The sequence below is a fragment of the Vanacampus margaritifer genome, chromosome 3 (genome assembly GCF_051991255.1).
Source record: "Vanacampus margaritifer isolate UIUO_Vmar chromosome 3, RoL_Vmar_1.0, whole genome shotgun sequence".
Classification (NCBI taxonomy): Eukaryota; Metazoa; Chordata; class Actinopteri; order Syngnathiformes; family Syngnathidae; genus Vanacampus; species Vanacampus margaritifer.
Window position 1 is genome coordinate 12,644,413 of NC_135434.1, and position 24,037 is coordinate 12,668,449.

The window sequence follows — 24,037 nt, forward strand, 5'->3', positions numbered from 1 at the left end:
AATCTCGTTTTATACTCGAGTAAATTGTGTTTTACCATTTACGTTGTAGTCCGTCGGTGAAGTAGGGGTCCTTTTTTTTTTCGACCTCGCAAGTGGGATTTCCGAGTTCAAGTTCTTAGTTCCCGTACACATTTCTTCCTGGTTTGAAGTCGGAAAAGTCCGACTTCTGACCATCCTCGAATGCCGCAATAGAACATTGCAAAATGGCCGCCACCTGAGATGGATAAAAACGGGTGGAATTTACTGAAGAATGCTAAAGATTTTTTTTTTAACTTGACTTCAATGTGGTCCAAATTAAATCAATCAAAGCGTATATAATGCCTTTGTCATTGAGTAGCACATTTGTTAGCGTATTGACAGAATAACATAAACTTCCTCCTTTCCTTTTAAAAGCTTATGGAAGCACTGACTGGTAGTTCTATAAATTATCAAAAATGTTATTAATTACAGGCCTCGACCTTCCTGTGTGGATTTTCTATGTTCTTCCCAAATCCCTCCCTTATTCTAAAAATATGTTTCCAGTTTTGAAATTGAAGACCCAAAATTTTCTGTTAGTCAAGTCAAGTTTATTTAGGCCTATATATATAGCCCTTAATCATAATCTCAAAGGGCTTCACTTGCCCACAGTTGACAAATATTAACGACATCCCCTGATCAAACATCGAGTGTGAATGTGACTGTGAATGATTGTTTATCTATATGTGCATGCCGTTTTGTATTCAGTCCTCGCTGAGGTTGGCATCGTTCATGATTTATGTTCATCCTCACTTTGCTATTGAGATTTCTTTGTGAGGCCTACTTTTTAAGTGCCTCTCCCTGTGCTTTTCCTATCGCTTCCTCCCCTAACTACCCCCCCCCCCTTCCTCCTCCTCCTCCGCTCTCCTCCGTCCTCCCTTCCTCCTTTGCACATTAGTATTCCAAGCAGTCCCTGCTGCTCCAAGCAGGAAGGCTGTCTGCTGTCTTTGGTTGAAAGCGGCTGGAGTGAGACACCCCAGCACGACTTGACGCTTTTTTTTAATCAGTGTGTAATTACCCAACGCACACATAGACACACATACAATACAGACACTTCTTGCACGCCACGCCAAAAACCATTTTCCCTGACCGTGTGTGCAGTCAGCTCTGATCGATTGCACCCGAGCTGTAATGGGTCCTGTCTCGATAAGCCCTTCAGACGCGAGACATCACGACCCGGTGCCAGGCACGATACGACACGCGGCGTGACCAGGGCAGAAAATGGGGAAAATAAGGTGGAAAGGCATAATAGCGCCACACTCATTTTGTTGACAATCACCTTACAAATGACTCGCCTAGTGCACGGCACATTCATTTACAAATCACAAAGTCGTGTGAATTAGATAGCCGCTTCCACTGAATAGATTCATTAGGCTTATTTCTGTTTCTGAAGATATTGAAAAAAATATGGTAATTTGTTCCTTATTCGCAGTCTCAAGCAAGCAGAGGCTACTAGGGCAACACTGCAGAGTGCATTTCTAGATCATTCTGTAATAGCCGGTGGAGAACAGAAGATGAGACCTTTTGTGTCGCATCTGCTTGAGTGGTATCGTCGACAAGATCACACAAACGACTAAAAAAATTTGTACCTCTTGTGCTCAATTATGCGGGTGAAAGCTAAAAATTGTCATCCATCACTTTCATCCATTTATCCCAGTTACAAGTTGACCTAAAAGATGACCTGTGAATTTTTTTTTATATAACAAATCTGATCTTACAGTTGATTTTATTAATTAAATCGAAATTAGAATCCAATTTAAAAGTGCTATGGACCCACTCGGGTCAAACTGCTCCTGTTGGAATTTGTTGCTATTCAGAAATTATTCTGAACTTGGAGAATAAAAAGCTACAGTACTGTATATGCAGTTAAACCAACAGTATTATGTGACCACATCCTGCTGCCTGCTCTGGTACATTTCCATTAGTGTCCCAATATGTATTGTCCATATGTTCTACTCACCTTGTTGCTCTTGTTTTATCCCTACCACATCACTTATCCTCCACTCACCTCAAATGTCTCTCTGCCACACAGATGCAACATTACATACAAACCGGCTAACCTCACAGGGCGATGAGGCTACTTTGAAATGCTCCCACTTCACCCAGTTTGGTATCTAATAGCAAGCTGAAGTGGTAGGTAGTCTTTCAATAAGCTTAAAAAAAATGGGCCTTAATAATTAATGCAGCTCATCGGAAAAACATACTGACGTCGTACAGATTGAACTCAGAAAAACCCGTAGAAGGACTGAGATATAAAGTAAGGTCATTTAAGCCCTCTCATCTGTCCTGTACATTGAGAGAGAGAGAGAGAAAAAGGCTTTATGGTGCATTTGTACATCATTTTCTCAAATACAACCTGGTGAGTAAGACAGCTTTCTGCTTTGAATAAATGGAAAGCATCTAAAAGAAACATTTCATACACCTTAGATTAATTCTGAATTAGTTTTATGAACAACTGTTACCTTTGTTGGTTGTTGCTTTGAAGATGGTCTCCACCAATACAAATTTGCATGTCTAAATGTTCATTTTAGAAAGACGTCTGTGTCTGATGCTGAAGTCGCCACTTCAAACCAAGAAAGCCAACTTCCTGTCTCTTTACATATAGGTTTATAACGAAATTACCTTACACACATAATTGGTATTTATTTGAATATTATTATTCTTAACAAAATAAAATTTGATAAATTATTTTATAGTTTTTAGTTATAAAGAAGACCAATTATGAACCTGCATAGTGCTTAACAGCGCCATCCCAAATGCTAGACGTTGTTAAGTAAAAATGGCTTTGGGTACTCTATTTTCACACAAATTCTGATCATGCTAACAGAGCCAAAAGTAGAAGGTAGAGACGAATGTATGTCATCATGTCTGACTGTTCTTACCAGGCATGTTTAACCAACTATCATGCCATTCATTTTCAACATGATCCATGTCTTTTCGGTATGGGTTCTTAAGACTTTTTTATGGGTCGGTTCATTATAGACATGTCTCCCTCATTGGATGCTGCTAAGTAAAAATGACTTTGGGGACTGAATTTCCCCCAAAATTCTAATAAGTGCAGCAAAGCCCAAAGTACAGTAGAAGTTGGACATGAAAGCATGCCAACTGTGTTCATGCCATTCATTTTTAACATGACCCTAAAATGGTCCCTTGAAGCTAAGATGGCCGACTTCCTCTGGCTGTTCAGGCATTGCATGCCCACAGTAATTTCTGGACAATAAGCCGCTACTTTTTTCACTTGCATTTGACCCTGCGGCTAATACAAAGGTGCGGCTTATTCATTAGATCAATAGGGGGGCGCACTGTTAAGGAATCGCAAGAGCGTCAAGCAAAGCAAAACAAACTAAGTGAGCCCAAATACAGTAGAAGGGACAGAACGACAACGAGACAATTTGCGCCCTCATTATGGAAAACAAAGTACCGTAAACAAACCCGGTGCTGTAACATTAAAACACCTGCGGCTTACAGTCAGGTGCGGCTTATATGTGTAACAAACTCGAGTATTCCTCAAATTTAGCTAGCGCGGTTTATAGTCCAGAAATGACTGTACTAACGTTGAAGCATTTAAGTGAAACAAGCTTCTTGGGCTGGATTTTCGCCATATATATATATTTGAAGACAAAAGTATGACGTCGTGTCCAGCTGTTCATACCAGTCGCGTTTCACTAAACATTAGCATGCCATTCATTTTCAACATCACACACTGATTACTCAAGTGTGAAGCTGTTGAGTCGCATTGTCGGAATAGCAAAGTGGATTGTTTCTGCCTTTGGTTTCTTCCAGACATTGACGTGCCACGAGTTTACGTGACATTGCTTTTTTTTTTTTTTTTTTCCACTTGGGGGTATGGTGACTCATTCTCAGGCAACCCTGACATTTTAGGCTCTTATCAGCATATGCGAGCCTTCACTTTTCATTAGATGTCTATGATAGGATTTGTGACGCCACATATGCCCTTTCATCATTGCAGTCATTGGCTGTGATTCTCTGCGGATGCTTTGGTGTAAAAACAAGTTGAGGCCAGGGCTGAAAAAAAAAACCTTGAAGTTATATATAGATATTCATTGGAAGTCTTTTTTCTCATATAAAACATTTCATGTAAGAGTCAAACGCAGCCATTATTATAACAAATCTCATCAGGTGCTTCCTGCAAATGAAGCAAACAATGAGCCCAATTCTTCTGTTAAACCCATTAAAACTACTTAACTTTTATTAATGGCCAGCTTTTCTGTAAAAGGTGCATTCAAATTGCATGTTTTGTCCAACGCTCTTTATGTAGCATTTACTCATATCCTCACACGTTCATTGCGGACTTCCTCAGTCATCCAAGGTAAAGGCCAATTCCAGCCAGGTGAAGCATGTCAGTAAGGTTCGTTTAAAGAGCGAGGCAGTCATGATGTAAAAGTGCATGATCTGTGAAGTCCATTACGAGACTAGAATGGCACTCTGGAGAGCGCAGACTTTCCTTTAGGCATGGCCAATATACTGCACTGTTGGGCCAATGGCAAATACGGATTTTGTTACCAAAATTCTACCAGTCTAGGAGAAATATCTGAAAGTAAAAGTGCAAAAGAATCTTAATAAAAAGTAAAAAAATATTACTTGAATAAAAGTCTTATGTATCTGACATTTTCTGGATCTAGTTCAGTTATTTTATATATTAAATGTACAAACCCCAATCCCAATGACATTGAGATGTTGTGTAAAACAAAACAAAAAACAGAATACAATGATTTTGACATCATTTTCAACCTGTATTCTACTGAATACATTCCAAAGTCAACATATTTAATTTTCAAACTGATAAACGTTCCAATTTTATTCATCGTAACTTCATTGGAATTAAGGTTTGTTTTACGTCCCGAAAGTAAAACTATTTATATTTATATATATATATATATATATATATATATATATATATATATATATATATATACTTTGACTCTATTTAGAGTGGGACCAAATAGACTCGGTTTTAGAGTAATATTTACACTTGGAAGAGAGTAAAGTAAAGAATTGAAAAAAAAGTCACTCAAGGGTTCAGAAACAAACTCACGACCTTCAGTTTGGGAGACAGCCAATCTACTCCCTGAGCCACGCAGCTCCTGCTGTGTGCTAGTATATCGTGTCAGCTCGGGTAATCTTCCTAACGCCAAGATTGTTTTGGGTCTCCTCTTGGAGATAAGCAGACAATAGGAGTGACATAGCTTAGGTGGTAGTGTGACTGTCTCCCAAACTGAAGGTCGTGAGTTCATTCCTCAACCCTTGAGTGACATTTTTTTTTTTCAATTCTTTATTTTACTCTCTTCCAAGTGTAATTATTAGCCTCCAGATTACTCTACAGTATTTACTGTGTATAATTATTTCATTTATTTATTTTTAACTCTGCGCAGTTAGCTAGCACATTAGCTTGGTCATTAATAGCCACATGCCTATTATACAAGGCCATAATAATTAAAAGAACATTAAAAAAATGTATTTCACTGAATTAATATTAATTGATTTAAACTACCTCGATGTACTTCTTCTGGTTGGACGGGGAGTTTTTTTTTTACTTTAGGTAGACATAAGAGATACCGGTACTTACCAATGTGCACTGGTCTGTTACGTTATCCTCATTATGACCACCACTTAGTTCACCATTGTAGATGTTTTAGGCATCACCTGCTGCATAGTGAAGAGTAAACAGCAGATGTTTTCGTTCAGCTTATCAATCACTTGGTGCGGGAAATTGCGTGCCTTGCTCAGGAAAGGCAGGACTATTCTTCTACTTTGTGCTCCGGGTGCAGACATTTTGTCAACGATTGAAATTGTTGAATGAAAATATTAGTATACAATTAATTCAGGAAGTATAGTAGAGTACAAGTGAAAGTTGCCAGAAATATAAGTAATGTAGTAAAGCACAGATATTTGCAAATGCTACTTAAGTCCAGTAACAAAGTACTTATCCTCTTATATCTTGTCGTCACCCCCTTTATTGCAAATATGTTTAAAAAACACACACACACACACACAAGAATTCCTGCGAGATTGAGCCATTCTACCCACACACAAAAAAATCTGATTTAGCAGAGGGCAGGCTGCGAACAATGAACCGCAATATTGCGTGGAACACTATATAGCACTGGTGTCAAACTCAAGGCCGGTGGGCCAGATTTGGGCCGCAACTTCATATTATGTGGCCCGCTATGGCAAGTTGTGCGTCGACTTAAAAAAAGAAAAGAAAATTACTGTTACTTATATTAACTATACTCCTATTTTGACACGTCTTAGAAACCATCTCAAGAGAGCGTAAAAACTGTTTTGCGATATTTTTTCGAAAATCACGCTTGCTTTTGCGCAACAATGGAAACACACCTACTGAGATCTTGCAAGCGTTTTTTTAGTTTTTGTTTGTATGTTTGATTTTTGTTAATAATCAGCTAATCGCCATTTTTACTTTTAAGGACATTGAGATGTTGCAAGCACTGGTTACTAATCACCTTGATTGCTTCAGAAAAACAGGTCAATCACAAAACAGTCAGGCAGCACTTAGAGAAACACTAGTCAGAGCAAGGTGCAAGCATCCATGTTGACGAAGCCCATTTGTTATATTTTCCATGCAGTTATATGTACTAAAACAAGGCAATGAAATCTTGGCTGCTCTTAGCCGATCCCAAGTGGATGAGACCAGGAAAAAAAGAGGGTCTGGTCACAAAACAGTAACGGACGTCAAGCCACTGTCTCCTGTGTAAATCTCTGAAAATGAGTTGCTCATTTGCTGGTTTAAGGTGTGTGTCATCTGAATGTTTGAGCAGCAGCCGTGGAGTCCAAACACCACGCAACACTCTGCACACGCTACGTACCCCGTACAGCCGTTAGCTGACACTTAGTGAACACACGCTCACGCATGCTCACACATGCTCAAATACGCACTGGCACAAATACACTGCAGGTTCACAGATGCGTGGTACACACACTTTCACAGATTCCTTTCCTCCTGCACCCACACACATACTTGACACAGAGGTGGAGTGTTAACAATGCAACATGTTCAAACACGAATGAAGGAAATCCTATCAAATGGCACAATATTATATTCAGTCTGGTGTACGTGTGGTTGCTCGCCACATGCCACGGGATGCATCGCGTTTGTAGTTGTACATAGGGCTGGGCAATAAATCGAATTAATTTGATACATCGCCATTTCAAAAATCTAATCGTTGAAATTTTGCTAAATCGTGAAATCGAATTTTGTCTTTTGGATTATTAAAAGCTGTTGTTCTTATGTTGTGTTACATTCAAATGTTTTTGTAAATTGTAATTTTGCACAAGGGGCAGCATCCTGGATGGGTGTTTTGCAAAACATGTTTACAATAGCTACCAACTACTTAATTGTGTCATTTAAGAAATAACTGAATGTTAAATTTATGTTAAAACGAATTTAGAATCAGTATACATTATTGTTGTCTGAACATTTTGCACAGCCCTAGTTGTACATGCACATTTTTATTTGAAATGGATTAAATTTTGTGTTTGGAAGTCAAAACGGCCCAAAATTGTAGCTCTGTCCTTTATCAGAAGACCGTTTCATTCATGTTGTTGGAGCTTAATTGTTTGTTGAACAACCAGCTATATTGCGGTTTGTGTCACCAGTCTACTATCACCATATCGTGAAATCTGAAATGTGGGAAAGAAGAGCCACAGTCGCTGATGCACTTTTCAGCACTCCAAAAAGGACTGTAGAAATTTTAGGGGGAAAAAATTGTAAAATAAGAAAATTATTACTTCAAATAAGCAAAATTATCTGTCAACAGAACAAGAAATGTTTATTTAAATTTACCTGAAAGATTTTGAAAAATAAGAAAATAATACTAGGCCCATATCAACCACTGCGGTCTTGAAAATAGTAATGTTGATTTTTTTCAAGCGGTAATAAATAGAACTATTTTCTTAAAACACGAGTATTTTTTTTTACACTTGGATAACTTAGCCTGAGTGTCAAGCAGGGAGGTAACAGGTCCCATTTTCTTTGTCATGAGCCAGCCAGGAATTGAACCCACAACCTTCAAGTCTGAGGGGAGGCACTCTACCACTAAACCACTGAGCTGGTACTGAAAGAAGGAAAAAATAGCTTAGTAAATATAACGAAATGAACCATATTGCACATACTTGTATTTTTTCCCCCATTTATCTTATTACTAGATTATGCAAAATCTTAAAATAAGAAAACTTATGAAACCCCAGTTCAGGGCCTTTGATGTTGGTTAGTTGTCGTCTTAAAATCTGGGAAATGCTTGTTTTAATCCTCACAGTACTTAAAACTGGCTGTTAACACTCAATGCCAAGACTGCTTGATCTAATAAGATAATTAAGTAATAAGTATCTTAAAATAAGCAAAATGATCTTGCCTGACAATTTTATTTTAAGTAAAAATAACTTGTCAAATCAAAATAAGCAAATTTAGGTTAAATTTAAGAAATTATATCTTACTTGAGATTTTAGTTTTTGCAGTGAGGCATTTACAGAACATTGGTACAATAGCAAAACGCATCAAAAACAATGTGCACACTTACGCAGAAGCTGCTGTTGACCACCACTCACACCCAGACACTCGCACACAGACTTACCATAACTATCCCATCAGGCCCCGCCTTTTAAAGGCACAGATCTAACACACAAATACTATGATACATACAGTATTACAATTGTATTTTGTTTTTACCTGCAAAATATATATGTAGTATAATTAATATATAATTTTTAAAGGGTGTTAAAGCATGTAGGCGGGACAAAACTAGATAAAGCATAAAACGTTTTTTTTATGTGGTATCTCTCCAGTACATTGCAGGTTTTATCGTATGGAACATACCCCCACAATGAATGAGGGATCACTGTACGAATCGAATAATATACATCCATGTATTTCTAATAACCTTTATGAATAAATGAAAACAACAAACCTTTTTCTACTAACCCTTTTGCTTGTGGCTGTATTATTGTTTTTCTCATAACAGTGCATGTTTATATGAAATTCTATCTGTGGGGATAACAAGCTGTGGAAAAGAAATGATGATGTCTTGGCATCGCACATTTACCAAGCATCCAATCTGACTGGTTTGTTATTTTTTATTATACTTCACAAGGTGTATAGTATACTGTATGTGGATTTTATAGCCTCTTATCATTCCTATTGGGAAATATCTGTGTTCACGTTGACCATTGTGTCAGTGACATTTATAGAACAGCAACATAGGATAAAGAATTCCCTTTGATATTATCTCTGGATGTGGAAAGTCAACTTCTTACCTCCTATTCTGTGTCAGTGCTGTTTATACAGGCCTACTTGTACAGTCAGTAAAGGGCATCTTAAACCAACTGCGAAGATGGAAAATTGTAAGGCTAGCTTCGTCTTTCCTTTTCATTTCAGTGCTATTTATGCAAAACACCAAACATCTTTTACAGGCAGTATAAAAAGGACTTCTGCTACTATCTCTGTGCTTGGAATGGCTTAACTTTGCCCGTCCCATTCTGTGATGGTCATGTTTATGAAAAAAGAGACACGAACAAGAATGGTGGTGTAAGCGTGGAAAATCACCTTCGACTTTGTCTACGTAATCCAGTGTCAGTGGGATTTATATAGAACTGCCACTACAGGCAGTGTAAAAGGGGTTGCTGGGTTGACTTTGTCCACTTGTTCCATGTTGGCGCTGTTTTAAAAGAAACGCCTCTTGGTGAAAAAATAGGAAAGGTTTCCTATTTTTAATGATACTTCGGATTCGGTCTGCGTGGGTAGAAAATCATTAAGTTGACGTAGTTCGTTTCATTTGGTTTTGGTGCTGTTTATCCAGAACATTATCCAGGTTGAAGGTGAACAAAAACTACATCCGCGGCTGGAAAATAGAAGGGTTCACTTTACCCGCTTATTCCGCGCCCGTGCATCGGTGCAGTTTATACAGAATAGCTTTTACAGGCGATTTTCCATTTCGGAAACTATTACATCGACCTAAACTTTATATTGCAGCCTTGCGCAGACATCAGTGACTGCTCTGCTCTCTCATCCGCGTGGCCAGACGTGTAATTACAAGCAGTCATGCGGCCCCAAATGCTCTTTGACTGACCATGGGGAGCTTCCACAAGATTGCGCTGCCCTTTTCCAATCCACAGAGTGTCTTCCAAAGGTCACACACTTGTCTATCTTTTCATTTTCCCGCCGCACACGATCATAGAATTGTGTTTGAATCAGTTTTTTTTTTCTTCCTCCTGTGTCACGAAAGGAACGCACGCAGGCACATCCAATGTTGCCGAAGAGGCACATTGCCAGCCGTAACCGCAGCGTGGTCAACGATCATTAACTGAATGTGCCCTTTAGCCCACTAAACCGCAGGCCGCGGGACAACAAGGCCTCCCGTGTGCTGTCGTTTCAGCTGCACTCAGTCTTTTAATGGGCACACATGTAGCTCTGTAAACAAGATGAAGGGAGGAGGAGGAGACAGAGGCTTCTCTTTTTTGCTTTTTGCTTTCCCCATCCCTCCCAAAGAGTAAACAGATAAGGGAGGCATCCGAGGCAACAAGTGGAGCATGGCAGCGCACAAATATTTGCTGTGCTTTCATGTTAAAAAAAAACGAAAAACATTTGAATTATAAAACAGAATTACAGAAATGATTCTTTATTTGTGATGGTGGCTTGAATTTCAAGTTTGCATGCTATCCTCATGCTTGTATGGATTTTCTTCAGGTACGCTACCTTCATCCCACTTTCCAAAAATTATAGTATCGGTTCATTGAAGACTCTAAATTATCCGTTGGAGTGAATGTAAATGTGAATACTTGGTCGAGTGGCTGGCGACCAGTCCTGGGTGTTGCCCACCCAAAGCCAGTTAAAATAGGCTCCAGGTGACCTGTGATTCTAATGAGGGCAAGCACTATAAAAATACATGGATGGACAAGCAGCGTGGTTTTATGGTGGTTACTTGTTAGCATAGCTTTCCCCTGGTCCATGGAGCCCCGCCAACAGGCATCAAGCCCCGAAGACAGGCGCTCTCCCCCTGGTCCATGGCGCTCCAGGATGGGGGGGCCAAATGTGCTGAGGCAGGCCGCCCATAGGGCTCTTATCTCGGCCTTGGCGGGCGAGACTTTCTCAAAGGCGGAAGATCCATGTTTGAATCTTTGGTGGAGCCATATCATTCCAAATCTGCACAAAAAAAGGCCTGTTGTACAGTAGTACAGGACAGTATAAGACCCAGTGTAAGTGCAACTAATTGTGTAAATATGCCTGCCATCTAGTGGTGAATGGTGATATTACAACTTAAAACTACAGTTGACCCCTGCAAATTCGCAGTTTGGCACCTACAGATTTGCCTAATCACTTTTTTTTTTTCCAGATTTGAGATTTTGTAGATTTTTTTCCCCCCCATAGCCCCGTGGTTTTACGTTGAAATTGTATGTTGAATGTTTTGTTTTTAAAAGAAGTTTGGGGGTTTATAAAATAATGATAATAATCAAATTAAAGTATTAAAAAAAATAAAATTAATCAATGAGCCGCTAGTTGCCCATCCCTGGTGTATACAGTATGTGACTTTAATTAGGTTAAGTGCTACATATAAAAGATAGATGGATGATTGCCATGTAAAATAATGAACATTTTGACTCTCTTGCATAATCATGTGCAGCAGGAGTTTTCAAACATTTTCCCTGTGAATGCTGTCAGCCGAATAAAAAGAATCTGCAAGCGCTTTGTCCTATTTTTTAAATGACAGTTCGCACCAGGGGTGCAATGTGACTTGACAGACTACATCTAAACAATGGTGGATTGTGACGGAGCAAAATTATCCACGCTTTGGCGCCCAATCCCAAGAACATAGCACCTTCGCCGCTCGCTTACCCGCTCGCCACCCAAACCTCTGATGAGTCATCGGAAGTGGCGTCTTAAGGGATTATGTCCAGAACAATGACAGCTATTAAGCTTAACTTTGTGGCTGCTGCTTGGTGAAAAGTGTCATAAAGAAACGCCAGGGCAAACCTTAATTGATGACTCACTCCTACATGCCTCTGGCTACATTTTTATTTTTTTTGCAAAAGGTGTTTAAAAAAAAAAACTTGCAAATAGTACATGTTTTGTTAAAATTATGAGTCATGGCCTTGTCCAACAAAATGTCTTCCACTTTAGGAGAGTACTGCAAAAAATTGTAGTGTAGCACCTAGTTTTGCCCAATGAAAAGCATCAAAAAGCAAGATTTATTTGTAGCATAATTAGTTTTGAAAATTGTGACATAGCAATCATAGTGCAGTTCGTTATGATTAGCTATTGTTTATTCCATTACTTTTTTCTCATCATTGTTATTTGTGACTGAATGGGAACCAAGGCCTGAAAAGTCTACCCCTTCCTCCCCCCACCACCGCCACCATCTTTTTATGTTTCAAACAATCCTGGAAGAAAAGCCTCAAGGTGACCTCATTGTTTTTCCCAGGCTGAGCTGCACCAATGTCATTATATGCTGACACATTGCATGACAATGACATGGATCTTGTAAACAAGCCAAAGCGAGAGAGAGAAAAAACCCTGTGGCGCTTTGTTTTGTTGAAGTAACGCTACCTCATAAAATAATTATAAGAACTCAGGTTGTGGACATTGAGACAAGTTGGGTTGGATTACACACACACACACACCGTAATGTTACAAGAAATAAGTTGTACCTTTTCTTAGTTGTCAAAGTTCAACCGATAAAAAAAAATAAAAAATTCGGATCCACACAAACTTCTTAAATAGGCTGTACAAGAATGATCGCTTATTATGACTGACCCATCTGAACAATCTGTTGATGAGAGGACAGCAAAAAAAAATAAAAAAATCGGTCATGGAATGCAATTAAGTGCAAACGGGTTGCTTTGCATTCCGTTTGTCTTTGGAATGTCACACCATCAGGCCATGGTCATGACGTAATCCGGATGCCTAGCGAGCTTGACGCACTTTTCAATCAACTTGTATCACCTGACCCTCCATACTAAGGCTTACAATGGCATTCCCTTTTGAGTAGGGAAAGTTCTCACGGTGCATTTTTCCACTTGTTGCCGTCTCCTGTTCAAATTGCAAATACCTGCTCATTGTAGCCTACTTTGCACTTGGTAGTACCCCACTTGTTGTGTTAGGGTTAAAGATAAATGACATAAAGGACTCCACAAATCCATAATATGCAATTGGCTACTGAATGCCACTAATGATGTCACTGATCAGAAATGTGTGAATGAATACATCGCCGCCTTCGGGCTCCAGGTGGCGGAGTGGAACCGTCACTTGCCTTCGATGCAGGTTGGCGTGGGTTCGCTTCCCCGCCTGGGAGACCGTGTTTGTCTGTGTGCATGTTTGTGTGAGTGAAAAAAAATAAAAATAAATACATCGCAGCCTTCCATTGCAATACTCATATGTGTGCACATGGGACTCCTGGTGGCTGTGAGCAGTATAGACAACAACATGACTTTTCATTGTTATTTTTGGTCACGATTTCATCTTTGACCATCGTACGAAAATGTCTTCCTGTACAGAAGAGAACCAGTTTTATACTTTAAGTTCAAATCGATTTAAGGATGTCAAATGCAAAGCAATGCCAAAATGTAATGGACAAGAGGTTGTGGGTTTGATCCCATGCCACCGTGACCACGTCAAAGTATCCTTGAGCAAGAATACTGAACCCCCAGTTGTTCCTGATGCTGCGTCATCAGTAGTTAAACGCAAAGCACTTTGAGGGCCTTGTAAGGTGGAAAAGCACTAAATAAAATGAAGTGCCATTTAACGTGGCAATACAATACATTAATTTACAACTGTGGTGCCACAGCATATTTTAGCAATCCCCTGGTTAATGTGCAAATATGCCCCCGAGAAGGCTTTTAGTTGTTTTTCCTGATCAAAGTGAGACATTCACAGAACTAGGGTCCCAAGGCAAATATGGCCCCTTAGTGGCTGTGAGCAGCATGGGGATGCCATTAGAGCAATCTGATTGGACTCTTTGTGAGAAGTAGCAAATATATGCTAACAAAAAAACGAATCACTATCTGTCTTTTTGGCAGATTGTGTGCATGACAACAGTTTGCTGTAGCCTGTAAAGACTTGAAAATAAGTCTCAAAGTCAGTTTTGCCAGCTTTAGTGGCATTCCATAATTTTTTTGCAACTAGTTTATTGGCAAAAAAGTGACAAGCACCAAATATAGCGACTTTTGATCCCCCTTTTGATTTGTGTTTGGTTTATGAATTGAACCCCATGGCAAATCTCTCTTGAATAACATCCAAAGGACAAACAATATGTGCATTGTGTTGCGTTATGAAGTGCCATGGCCAACTACTGAATTGGCAAGAGAAGAGAGTAAAACCATAGAATAAAACCAATGAATTATGCAGTGCAAATGTAGCTCCTCTAGTTAAGAACAAATAAACACAATTCCATTTTCAAGCACACATAAATGTGCAAGTCATCAGTATAGCTGGAGTGAAGCGGGTTATCACTTGAAAACAACACTTGTAATATATTTTTAAACCATACAAGCACAAAGTAAAGTGACCGTTTTGTGTTCATTTGGAGCATCTTGGTCGTCGGTTGCCTGAAAGTAAATCTTGTAATAGCTATCAAACCATAAGAGCAAAATCTTATGGCACAATCCAGCACATTCGGAACACCGTTTGGCGGTTAGGGTTATTATTATTAAGAATCGAAAGTAGGTATCAAAGCTTTTCTGATCTCTCTAGCTATGGTCTTGTTTTTATCTTTATCTTTAGTGACTAGCAACAATTCTAGTGGGAACTCGGGCTTCCTCCCACCGCTCACATTCCAAAAACATTTATCTAAGGTTCACTGAAGACTCTAAAACTGTCCACAGGTGTAATGTAAGTGCTTGATTGAGCATGATTTAATGTGAGGGGGCATTAGGCATTTAATGCAAAAATAGGTGATGGGTGTTCTTCATCAAATGAGAGGTCGTAGGTAGCCCAGGTTGAAAACAATGGTTGATATGTAGCAGCAGTAATAATAAGCAAACAGCTGAAGGAGCTTCAGATGCTGTGCAGCACGTGTGACCCTGACTTCCTCTCTGGCTTTTCACACCCAAACTTCTCCCAAGTCTCCATCGACTTGCCCTGCAGAAGGAGGCTCCCAAACTCTCATCTATGTGGGAGAGTCTCTTTCAGAACTGATGAGGGGGAGTGTTTTCTTTCTGATGTGTGCCCAGAGCGATGGGATCCCGATGAGATGATTCACCGCGTGCAAGTTGCAACCCTCTGCTTCTTCTGTATGAACCGATCGCATCTTCTTCGCACACCTCCTCCTCTTCCTCTTCCTCTTCCTCTCATAGCCCAGTGAGCTCGATGTCCTCGTCTTCTACGTGACTCACAAGTGAATGCGCTGATATAGTTGGGCCTCTGAGGGTGGATAGTGCTCCCTTCTGCACCATAAACTGCGCTGCTGTTGTGGCGTCGGCTGGATTTTATACTGCGGCACTTGATGCCCATTTCCGATTTAGTACCTATATCCGATCTGTTTACGAGTTTGAAGAGGTCCGTTTCCGTTAACACCATTTACCTACTGGCACTCTTTACATATGAGCAGGGCCTGATTTATATGTAATGATATATAATTTAATGACTATATATTTTCTGCTTCATACTACAATGCCCATATACATGTATCCCCTTTTACAAACTTACTTTCCAGCACATCTTTACAAAAAAAATCTATTTTCTTAATTTACAGCTGCAAATAAATATAATATAGTCAACCCCCATATACTCACGGTTTCGGCACCTTCAGATGTGCATATTCGTGGATACCCCCCAATGCTTTTTCATTTTTAATATATATTTTTTTATTTTAATCTTTTTTTGGGGGGGGGGGCGGGGCTTCAGGGCTTTTTTCCTATGTGTGTTTAATCAGTGTATTATTTTTTTTAAATAGGATTTTGGGGGGGGGGAGGGGGCGTCTCGCAAAATAAAGCAACTGGACACTACAGGGATTTCCTAAACTTGTGATATTCGGCTTGGTGACACAATCTGTCAACATTCACATTATTTCTAACAAAATTAATTATTGGACACGTTATTTCTGAAAAAACAACAAAAATGACTGATTTGTCTACATACTATGACATATTCATGCGAGTTTCTCTTGTTTATAGTTTGCATTTGTTTTTCCATGCATAATTGTTATGAACAATTGTATTCAGGCAACACTCAGTTCTTTTAATCACATACTGGCTGTCTATTCATTTAAAAAATATATGCTTTCTGGATAGTAATGGACAATTGAACATGTATTACATAAGTTTAAACCCACAAGAGAATTACATATATCTGGAAACAATGCTGAGAAGTTTCAGAGTTTTTTTTAACAGATGATTTAGGTGCACAAAGACGATGTAGCATGTACATATATCAACATATAGGCGCACACGCCTTAACCTTCTGTACCACACACCGAAAAGCGATCAGACCTTACATGCACACCCAATCCGGACCTGCAGCGCTGAACCGGACCGGGGCTGGAGTTTATTAAAGTGAGGAAAGGGTGGAACCTCCAGGGAGGAGGAGGAGGTGTGATGGCATCCTTCCTTGGAGGAAGCATATGGAGAGGAAGCCCCACTCCTCTAGAGGCCTGAAGCAACACATTCACACAGGAAGTCCAATTAATGACATGGAATGTCAGCCATGTCTTTGCGTTTCGATTCCCAAAGATGCTTGTCAGTGTCTTTCATTGCGGGAATGTGTTTGAACAAAACACAAATCCCTATGGGGGTGGTCCTTCTGGCTATGAAAAGAGGAGATTTGCTTTATTAGTCACTGTTATTCATTCAACATATAGTGCACAGCATGTATGCAATGCCATCCTTCATTTTTGGTGACAATTCTGACATTGCAAAAGTGGCAATATCTTAGTTGCAACAGCATAATTATGGATGGCATTTTCCATATGTATTTTTTTTTCTAGGTGAAAAATGACAGCCATATTGATTTTTTTTAAGGTGATATTATAATGTAAACTGTCAAGTAAGAATAACAATTATTATATTATATTATATTATATTATATTATATTATATTATATTATATTATATTATATATTCCGGCTTCTTTCTCCTAATGTTTTGACACTATACTTGTAATCTTTTGACAGTAAAGGAAGAAAAAAGTTGTAATATTATGAAAATAAAGTAAGGTATTTTTTTTATAATGAAGTCGGCAAATAGATCAATTGCGGGGTTTTGGGGGAAATCACACTCCGCACTGTAGTATGGTATGGTATAGTGTGGCGGCCGTGCCTCAGTTTGTAGAGACGGTAGTTCTGTAACTAGAAGGTCGGCTGTTCGATCCCCGCTCTCCCCAAGTCATGCGTCGTCGTGTCCTTGGGCAAGACACTTCACACACACACATTGCTACTCACACTAGTATATGGAAGGTGCGAATGTTTGGTGGTGGTCGGAGGGACCGTAGGCGCACACGGGCAGCCACGCTTCCGTCAGCTTGCCCCAGGGCAGCTGTGGCTACTTAAGTAGCTTATTGCCACCACAGTGTGAATGTTAGAGTGCATGAATGATGTATCCATTCCATTGTAAAGCGTCTTTGAGTGTCTAGAAAAGCGCTATATAAATCTGATACGTTATTATTATTATTAATATAATCGCTCAAGATTACAGTGGGGATGTTTGTTTTGTTTTTTTATCTTTTGAGTTACATTTTTATGCTGATTAAAACTAAAATTGGCATGCTGATTTTTAAATTGCAGTCCTTTTTTTCTAGCACGTATTGTTTTTTTTTCTCCACAGATAAGCAAAATTCCACTGATTAGCTGTAGTAAGACTAGAAGAGCTAATTATATGACTGGACTCATCAACAACTACATGGCTAGCAATGCAGTTAAAGGTGTGTACAGCTCCCAAATATAATAATAATATAACTATCAATATCGGCAAACAGAAAGCTAGCAGAGGATTACTGCTGGCTTTTCTCTTAAACCTTGTAGCCATGTGCATACCATTGTTAAGTTAGATTTTGTTTTATGTTGTTTTTTTTTTTGTTTTTTTTTTACTTGTAACTATTGAATTTTATGTTTTATTTCTTCTTGTTTTTTTTTTTAAACAAAACAAGGATCCTATATTTTAAAATCTGAGATCAGTTTTGCATTGGGCACCCAAAAATTGGTTAAAAACTGCTGTCAGACCCAACTCATCAAAAATAATTATTTAAAAAAAAAGTTGATCGATCGATAATCGGCCATTCTGCACCCCAAAAAATGTTAAAGACTGCTGTCAGACCTAACTCATAAAAAATAATCGTTCAAAAATAGTTGCTCGATCGATAATCGGGCCTTTACTGACTGTGCCCTTATTGGCGGTATATTTTGTTGTTGTTTTCCAAATCTACAATAATGGTATTCATCAGTCCCTCCGTTTTGGACTGCTTGCCAACCCAAGAGTGTTCAATGATCCTGACATACATGCTTTTATAATGAGGGAGAAAACCCCCAGAGACGAGCATGGAAAGAACTCCACACAGCCAGAACCAAGATTCGAATTCCGAACCTCAAAACTGTGAGGCAGATGTGCAACCAGCTACCTACTGTGCTGCCCAGAGGTGGTGTATACTGGCAAAATCATAAAAACTCTTGCCATTGCCAAAAAAACGTCATGCTTCCCAAATATGCCGTCAATTTCATTCTCACTTCTCCCTCTCATGTTTGAGCAGGTAAAAAAATGTACGTTTAATCCTTTTTGTTGCAACATCCTTACAGGAATGCCTTCGCACGTGTGTTCCTAACTTCCTCTTATCGTACGTCAGAGATCTTGACTTGCAAAGGAAAGCAGACGTGTTCTTGGCTTTGTCCCACGGGGGTGGGGGTGGGGGGGTCATCGTCACATCAGAGAGGGTCATCCTGAACTCGAGTTTAAGGGAAGCACAAACAAAGAGGATGTGTTTGTGTGTGTGTGTTCGTGCGCCTGCAAAAACTCTTAGCTCGCAGCGCTGGGAAAAAAAAAAGTTGGACTTCCTGTACGGCGCATGAAACAAAATGGCGTAGGACGGAGGGCCCTGGAACAATGCTGTGAAAATCAGCCCCCACCCAGGTTAGGGAGCAAGGGGCTTGTGAATCAGAGGCCACAGAGGCAGAAGGGAGCACGTCCCACATGGTGGACCACCTCTGACACTCTTTTGGAGTGTGTTGTCTGCTTAGATCATTATTGTGTGTGTATACCTTGTCCTACGTGACAATGTATTTTAACGTTATCTCGATCAAGGAGTAAAGCAGGCTGGCTTAATGAACCTTTAATACATTTTAGCATTTATTTTCATTTATTTACCTGCCTAGAGAACAGATTCTGCAGACTGCAGAATAAATGCAGTAAAAGCAACAACAACAAAAAGCAGAGCACGGCTCACCTGGTCATGTGACGTTCACAAACTGAGCCATGATTGTTCGTTACCTAAACCCTGAGCACCTGTGTTGTCATTTTCAGTCAAGAGCAAGTGGCAAAATGTGTTTTTAAATGTATTCATTGTACATGAAAAGAAATAAAGTTATCAAATTAATTCCAGACAAAATATGAACTTTTTATTGCTGTAAATGGATAAATAAGTCAAGTATCCCTTTAATAAAGGTCAGCTATTGTTTTGGTTCACAAGATGGAGATGGGATGTGGTTGTTGTTTAGTGCAAGAGTGGATTTATTCTATTGGGATAGAAGGCTGTCGGCCACCCTCAATTATTGAAAAATCAACAACTATTGTCTTTATGACTTCAGCAGTAAGCCGTTCCACTGGAAATGGAAAATCTTTCAGCGATGACGAGACGACATGCAGCGCGGTAGATTAACTTGGAGGACCACGTAAGTACCGTGGTTTATGATTGGCTGACATAGCATTTGGACTCTACCAACCAACCAATTGTGATTGGTGTGAATGTGAGTGTGAATGGTTGTCTATAGTGCACTGTGATTGCCCCTTGCCTGAAACTGTAATGAGGACATGCAATATAAAAAAAAAGAAGAATGGATGGATTTCTTTCATTTGACAGTGACAATATCTGCCCTGTGTAACAGCAGCGAAAGGACAGGAATATGCGATATGCAGACAGACACACTAAAGGAAATCTCATTTAAACTTATGGGATGTGACATTTAAACTTTAATGTTGTGGAATGGTAGTGAGTGAGTGTAAGGAATATTAGACAAATGCCAAAGTGATTAGATTTACAGATTACAGAACACTACCATATGAATACGTATATAGCCTATGGATGATATTTGCTGCTGTTTAATGGTTGTGCATATTTATAAAGCGGTGGGAAGAGCAAGAAAGAGGAAGTTTACAGCTCTGTCTTTGTTTTCAGGATGTTACGCGGGCTCTATATTTAGTCTCATGGAGATATAACAACCTGTTTCACATCCTTCGAAGATAAGCGACTGTCGTTGTCACTCGCCGTCGCTGCAAATATTCTGCATTAACAGTGCCTAAATTACACTGTGTTCCAAATGATTGCGCATGTCTGACAATTTGGAGTCTTCGAATGAAGCAAATATGCATCATTTTTAATGTGGGAGAAAGTCTGAGTACCCACAGAAAACTGGCACTGGCTTGGGAAGAACATGCAAACTTGAGATTTAAACCCAGCGCCTCAGAACTAGCAATAAAACAAAGCAGTAAAAAATACTTCTCATCATCCCCTGACAACAACCCTATTGAGATCCTGTGCAGCAAACTCTGGGGAAAAAAGGTCTGAGTGTGGCTGGCATTTATACATTCAAACAGCAATTATTGAAATTACCATGAATTATCAATTAATGTATGGATTTTAAGTTCAATGGGTGAGAGTTGTCCAGGTGATATCAAAGAGGAGCTGAGAAAAGGGTCAGATGATATCACACTTGTATTTTCATGTAAACATGTCTGCTGTTTCTTTAATGTAATATCATTTTCTAAAATACACAAAAGTTCCTTAGCAAATCTGGAGGAAAACAAAAAACGAAGGTATAGAGGGTTTTTTTCACACATATCATTGTATAGATGCCAAAACTCAATACAATAGCGTGCAAAATGGTGCAATTTTTCTGTTTTTTGAGCGTGTGCTTGTGTAGCTAGCCCCATTAAGTTAAGCTAATGTATTAGATATATTATTTACTCACCATTTCTATAAAAAAATAAATAATAAATAAAAAAAAATTCCCTCTTTCTTCCATAATGACTGTGTGTCGAAAGTAGCACCAGGAATATATTGTTGTTATTGTTTGTGTGTATACGTGTGAGTGTGGAGTAGGATACGTGTACATATATATATTTGTAGGTTATGTCAATATGTATGTTTCTAACAACCGTACCATATGTTTTGAGTTTTTTGATCATGTCTGTGATGTCGGTTTTTTGTGTTGTGAGGGAATTATATTTGTTTATATTTTTTTCATTATTTTGTACTTTTTTCCTCTGTCCTTTTTTTTTATGGCAAAATAAAAACAATTTAAAAAAAAAACATTGTTTTATCTTTAGGTATGTATTAATTGTAATGCTGGAATTAATTGTTGTTCGTGGCATGTTGCTCTCCACGCTAACACGATTCCAGCCAGAATTCTGTGAAAAGTGCACTGCACACCTCAGCACTTAATTCTGGCCTTTTGCGAATGTTTTTAATCATTAGTTTAGCGATTAGCATTAGCTTCTTCATCTTTCTCCTTGCTTGGTGTGCTTGCATGCTTAGCTCCTCCTCGTCCGCCTTGACCAGTAGCGCTACTTGTAATAGTTTATCTTATTTGCTGCCACGGAGGCAAGGACTGGTTACTTAAAGCTACTCGTGGAGAGCAAGTTAGCTTAGCGCCTAACGTTCCCGATCAGCCGGGAAAACAAGGACACAAGAGGATGGGAGGATTAAAATGCACAAAAACAGCATGTACGGTAGTTAATAATTGGTACACAATGTAGAGTTATTAAGTTTTATTTTATTTTTACAGCGGTGCATTGGGAGATGAGACAAATTTTGGACAATACAGATACACTATGTAGGCCGGCAGCTTTGAAAGCAAAGTTATTACATAATTTAGCACTCAGTGTGCGACTCTGCCAGAGATTTCCATACACTTCCTCAATCCACCCACCTACGTTCTCCTGATAAATAAAAAAAAACTCTGCAAAATGGAGCTGTGATAAAAAGGATTAGAACGAGAGAGGTCACACACTTTCAACACGTGACCACCTAGAGAGACATGAGAGTCTGCACTGGTTTCAGACTTAAAAGTGAGAACAGTTTTAGTTCACTGCAGATGTGACAGACATTTTCTTTCAATTTCTCTTTGTAAGCAAAGTCATGTCCCAGTAGTTATTTGCACACTTGTCAGTGTTACAAAAAAGAAGAAGAAAAGAAAAAACTAAATCTGACTTTTTTTTTTATTGTGGGCGAACCAATGAAACGGCAAAAATGTCAGCCTCACGTTGCTGAGTCACACGGGGATCAATTTTGTAGGTGTGAAGAAAAAGGGCCCACGTTTGCCTCTCTTATTTCAGTGCACAAATGCTCGCCAGGCGTTTGATTTTGTTTTTCTGCAAATAAATCATGTGCAAGCAGCACGGTGAACCTGTGGTTTGCTTGTTGGACTCTCAAATTGGTTCTGGGGATGAATTTCAAGGCTACAAATTCTAACCCATGCCCATGCTTGTGTGATTTTTCTCCAAAAAACAGCTACGCTCATTGAAGATTCTAAATTGTCCATGTGAATATGAATGGCTGTTTCTCTATTTGTGCGATTGATTGGCAACTTGTCCTGACATGTCTCTTTTAAGTCTGTACCTGATTGCATTATGGGGAAAAAAGAGAAGCACACGAGTGTTTTCCTTCCATTAGTCTGCACTTGACTAGCATTAGCCCTGTTCTACTTAGGACAAATGCATGTTGATGCCCGGTCCACTTAATTAGTCGGTCCTGTCTTTTGAAAAACCTACTTCTACTTTTATCAAAGGAGGTTGTTCCACATGCCTTACAAACAAAAGACAGCATTAGCTAGGACCACTTAAATGTTTGTATCATGTTTAAGTAGCTCCATAGGTAATAAATAATTTTAAAAAGAGGAATTGATGGCTCACCGTGTCATCGGGTTCATGTGGTTGACAAAAGTGAACAAATACATACAGCAGGTTCAGGGATTGCCGCCATGACAGGCACCAACCATCTGCACCAGTTGTGCCGTGGTACGAGGATGCTTTTACAAATTTATTAACGATATTAATAATAATAATAATGGTAATAATGATAATAATTGGAGTGCAGAATCTTTCTGTCTGCGCCTGGAAAAATCCAGCAAAATTGTGTTACACCACCTGTGTCACAACTTAGACCTGATTTCACCTTGTCTAAAGTCTAGTCTACTTTCTGTCACCAATTTGTCTGGTGGGCTGAGGGATGGAATAGAAAACGCCCTCTGTCTGGTGGAATGTCCAGCAAGGTGCAACACAGTCTGGCAAATTCCCAAACTAGAATTGCCCTGGCACGAAAATAGGGTTCTCCGAGATCAGTAGTTCTTAACCTTGTTGGGAATACTAAAAAATATGATTCTTTTTTTTCAAGAGATGTATAGGGTTTATTGATTTACAAAATGGCCAGGGAGAGTAGCCTTGTCATCAAATCCGTCTCTCTTCACTTTGAATTCCCCATCTCCATGCATCTTAAGGAAGTTTCCTTTATTTTTGCTCGATAGCTCGTTGTACTGGACTAGAACTGCTCAATGTGGCATTGCAAATCCTGTAGTCAACTCAACTCTATATTTATAAAGCACTTTAAAACAACCACAACAACAACTGTTTTCTAAAGATGGAACTCAGGGGCAGCAGATACAATGAAAACAGCAGCAGCCCCAGTACTGAGCCCTGTGGAACACCATATGTTCTGTTATACATGTGAATTCACTTTCTTTTTTTTCATCACAACAGTTGCAAGTCGACTACTGAGCTCACCGAATTCCCTGCAGCACAGATCGGCCAAGTAAGTCGGGCGTATGTCTTGACCTCCATAGAACCCAAGTTAAGAACCACAATCC

General features: G+C 39.3%; 1 protein-coding gene across 6 annotated transcripts in view; it reads left to right on the forward strand.

Annotated features, from left to right (window-relative positions):
• The window catches only part of mier3b (mesoderm induction early response 1, family member 3 b), a 69,617-nt gene that overhangs the window by 25,315 nt on the left and 20,265 nt on the right, over positions 1 to 24,037 (forward strand). For 2 of the 6 annotated variants that reach the window (XM_077560374.1, XM_077560379.1), the window contains exons 2-3: positions 19,766 to 19,849; positions 23,931 to 23,982. The gene's annotated coding sequence lies outside the window, so the exon portion shown is untranslated. The remainder of the gene's footprint in view (positions 1 to 19,765; positions 19,850 to 23,930; positions 23,983 to 24,037) is intronic. The other 4 variants (XM_077560376.1, XM_077560377.1, XM_077560378.1 and 1 more) reach the window with 4 other exon arrangements.